Raw genomic sequence first — 4,746 nt, 5'->3', positions numbered from 1 at the left:
AGGGTGAGCAACAACTTCTTTTATTAACAGGCAACATATGACAGCAATTCAAATGGTCGCGGTGCGCGCCAAGGTATTTATATTAACTAAACAGCCAATAGGAACCCGGGACTTGGGCAGCAACTGCTGTCAAGTCCCTGGTCCAATTAAAGGTAACTTTCGGCCGGCAACAGCCTCCTGCTGCGTCCTGGCCAATCAGGACGCAGGAGGCTGTTGCTGGCCTCCAAGAAGGTGCTGAAGCAACATTAACTATCTGAGCCTATTTTACATGGCTCATGAATATTTAACAGTTATATATTGGTATTTCTTATCCATCTCTGGGTCTAATACCTAATACACATAATTCTGGTTTCAATACTATCCTCTCTTCCATGGTTTCTTCCAACCAATCCTTAATTTTAAGCCAATATTTCCTGGCATGGGAACACGTCCACCAAATATGATAAAGCATTCCAGATTTATGTCTGCATCTCCAATATTCTGCAGAATGTTTGGATACATCTTGGTCAATCTCACTGATGATAAGTGCCATCGGTAAAACATTTTATATAAGTTCTCTTATATACAACTGCCATTGTGAGTTTCCCCCCCAACACCACAAGTAGAGTGTTCTCTCAACCTCAGCAATATTAAGCTGTGTAGACTTCAACTCCCAGGATTCCCCAGTCAGCATGCTGAGTTGAGTTGCTGAGGTTGAGAAAGACTACACTAGGAAACACATGACAGACTTCAGAATTAGGGAACAGCTAGGATTATTCCAACTAAAGACATTAATCTTTAAAAGATTAAAAGCAATATATTCCTTTGTGTGTTCTTTGTGCGTTCAATGTACTCTAATGAGTTTACTTATTGAATGTTTGTTTGGGATTGTAGTATTTCTATATCAACTTTAGTTTTCCTGCCTTTCTGTCTTTGTCTTCATATAGAGGACAAAAGATAATCCATTCTTACCAGAGTTATGAACATGTGTTGTAGAAGTATTGGTTATTTTACAATGAGCGTTTGATATTTGGCTAAAGATTTGCAAAGGTTTTTATTCTATAAACTATAGCATAGTCTAATCTCATAGATTCTGTGAATTTATTATATTAAATATTAATCTGAGATGAAACTTGGGGTATAAATGAAATAGGTAAATTATAGCTAAATTCAATCATTATAACTTTTGTATTAACAAGAAGCCTGTATTAAAATTTGCATGCATGTACAGGAGCATCTAATATATTTCTTTTCTGTTGTACTTTTCCTATTATGCCTAATTCAAAGAATTGCATTAAGATATTTTGTACTGATGCTGCTCTAACTCAGTGGTTCCCAAAGTGGGCAGTACCATCCCTGGGGGGCGATGGGATGACTTAGAGGGGCACTAAGAGGCAAGGAAGGTGGCAGAGGAGTGCTGGAGGTGGCCCCCTCGCAGGGCGCAAAACTCTGTTTGGAATGACAGGGCCATAGAAGGGGATATAGTGTGTTGTGTGTAAATAACAAGCCCCCAAAAGGCCATCCTGCCTCCAGCAAGAGCCTCATACCAGCGATAGGGAAGAAAACAGAGAAATGTACACCTATGGGTGCATTTAAAAGCAAAGCAGAGATGCCAACTCATTTATTTCCCAAGGCTCCTTCTCCCCGCTTGGGAGCTCCTCCCGAAATCCTTACCCACAAAGCAAGGGCTTTGCCTGGCTATTCCGCTTTGTGATCCTCCTCCCTGATTTAATTATTTTTAAAAAACCTGGATTGAAAAAAGTGATCCAGGAGGAGGCAGAGGAGGGGGCTGCCTCTCTTTCTCTGCTGGCCTGCGCTGGAGCAGCAATCCTTGCCAGCCGGGAGCACGGAAGTAGGGTGCCTCCCCTCCCACTGTTAGAGCCTCTGTTAGAGCCTCCCACCCACCGATGGATAGTTTTGGAGGCTCCTTGGATAGCAAAGGTAAAGGTTCCCCACACATGCGTGCTAGTAATTTCCATCTCTAAGGACATTGCTCGTCTCCGTTCCTAAGCCAAAGAGCCAGAGATGTCAGAAAATGTCTCTGTGGTCATGTGGCCGGCATAACTAAATGCCAAAGGTGCACAGAGTGCTGTTACCTTCTCACCAAAGTGGTCCCTATTTTTCTATTTACATTTTTTACATGCTTTTGAACTGCTAGGTTGGCAGAATCTGGGAGAAGTAATGGGAGCTCATTCCATTATGCGGTGCTGAACTGCCGACCTTCTGATAGACAAGCTCAGTGTCTTAGCCACTGAGCCACTCTATCTGATCTGTTACTGGGTTCTATTAAGAATGTTAATTATTATCTTTAAAGCCCTTCATGCCATGGATGTAGGATATCTACAGAATCATCTTTCCCCAAGGGGATTGACTTTCCCCACTCATGCTGGCAGAAGGGGGCTGCTGCAGATCCTTCTGCCAATGAATTTCTGCCATTGCTCCTCCCCTTTAGAACATTTTGCCACAGGAAGTAAGATCCACTCTCTCTTTTATTCCTCAGGTAAAGCCTTAAAATCTGGCTATACTGATCTGTCCTCTCCAAATCCTTTGTTTTTTGTTTTTTTTTAAATTGTTTTAGTTTAATGTTCTTATATTTGCAGAAGGATCATTCCCCCTTCTATCAAATTATAAAATGCAGCTTGTTGGAAATGCAGGTGGGGGAATTAAAGTGTAGGTCATTAGTGGCTACATTTGGCTTTGGTAGAAAAGCGGTTGTGAAGCTGAGCCAGCCTTTCCATTAAATTTTGAAAGAGCCCAGGTGCCACACTGACTCCAAATTGGAGCCGGTTACACTTGAACGCACCCCTATGCATGAATATAGTCTGTGCTTCAGCAGTTGCTTCGTTCACAGGCAACTGCTGATATGCCTGTGCTAGGTCTAGCTTTGCAAATATGGTCCCCTGCCCCAGAGAGTGCAGCAGATGCTGCACCACGGCACCAGGTATGCGCTCTGATGCAATGCTCTGTTTAATGTGCACATAAAATCAGCACAGATCCTCACAGATCCATCACTCTTCACTAGCATCACTATCGGAGTTTCCCAACGAGCATGGTCTATGGGTTCTACTATCCCTTGGGCCAGTAATTTATCAATTTCTGCATCCACTTTAGGTTCTAATGCAAAAGGTACCTGCCGCGGCTTCAGCCTCTGTGGTGGAACCTGTGGGTCTAAAGCGAAATGGGAGTACCAGTGTACTTCCCCAAACCCTCCCCAAAAACTTTGGGGAATTCTTTAATTAACAAATCCAAATCCATAGTACTCTGGATTTGATCAATGCCTGTTATGCCAAGTCCCAAAGCCTCAAACCATTCCAATCCTAATATACTGGCCGGGGCCTTTCACCACAATCAGAGGTAACTTTTTGTTGAACTGCTTAAATGCTACCTTAAAGAGATATTTACCCAGCCCTGGAATGGAATTTCCTTGGAAATCCCTTAATCGTAACAGACAAGGCTCCAAACTTGTCTTGGCTAAAGCCGGAATAATCCTGTTAACCGTTGCCCAAGAAATTATTGATATAGCTGATCCTGTGTCAATCTCCATCTGACAGGGTTTGCCCTCCAAGTGGACTGTAAGGAAAATTTTCCCTCTCGGACCATGGACAATCTGGTCCGCTTCAGTTTCTTCCCTATCCTCATTTACAGCAAAACAGGAATACCTTTTCCTGAAACTCTGGCCCCTGGTAAATTTGGTTTTTTTTTCTGTAGCCCTGACTGGTGCTAGGGAGACTGCCTTTCTGCGCATTTGCACAAGGAGCAGTGGCCCTGCAGACCCTTGCTAAATGACCCCCTTTTCCACAACGGAGACAAATGGTATTTTCAAAACGGCACTCCATTCTATCATGCCTACCTCCACACCCTGGGCAGGTAGTTTGAGGCAAAACCTTACCCTGTCGATCTCTGGCCTGTTCTGCCTTCAGGCGATGTACTTCATCATTTCCAATAGCCCCTTCATCAGGGAAAATGTCTTCATGAGGTACCTCAGTGGCTTTTTCTCCGGCTTGTGGTCTACAGAACCTCTGGATCTCTTCTGTGGATTTTGTTGACAGCTCTACTGCCCTGGCTTCATCTAAAGCTGTTTGTAAATCTAACTAAGGTTTGGCCAGTAGATGGCACTGAATATGGAGGTCTCTAACCCCACTTACAAGCTGATCTGTAATGGGCTCATCCAAATCTTTAAAACAACAATGGAGGGCCGCAGTTCTTAAAGCAGCCACATATTCAATAATTGTCTCTCCCTCACGCTGAAACCTTCTGTAAAAGGCAAACCAGCGTGAAGTACGAGAAAGTGATGGGGCATAATTATTTTTTACCTTTGTCATCAAAACATCCCATGTCACATCGTGGACGGAGTGCGGAGCCACTAGCGATTCCACAAGCTTAAACATCTTCATGCTACACAGATTTAAAAAACACGATTCCTTTCTCTGTTCAGTTAGGTTAGCAAAGCCGTTGGCTTCTAAAAGACACTCAAATCGGGAAATATAAGTCTGCGTGGCCGGGTTAAAACTGGCTAATGTATTCATTGAAGCCATTCTGAGGTAACTTTTTCTCTCCTTTGGCTTAACCCCAAATCGGTGTTCGTAGTAGAAGTGACTCGCTTGACGTCTCGTCAAGGGATTCCCTGAGGGACTTTAGCTCTAATGACATCGCTCTTTGATTACTGACTTTCTCATATCTGCCTGGACTCAGCCTCAGAGGCATCCCACCCTTGTTGCCAATATTCTAGCTGGGGTAACGCGGTCAGACAAACAGAGGCGAGCCAAA

This window comes from Thamnophis sirtalis, unplaced genomic scaffold, assembly GCF_051295495.1.
Source record: "Thamnophis sirtalis isolate CommonGarterSnake01/CBP01778 unplaced genomic scaffold, rThaSir2_p1.2 scaffold_2, whole genome shotgun sequence".
Classification (NCBI taxonomy): domain Eukaryota; kingdom Metazoa; phylum Chordata; class Lepidosauria; order Squamata; family Natricidae; genus Thamnophis; species Thamnophis sirtalis.
This window is presented reverse-complemented; position numbering follows the sequence as displayed.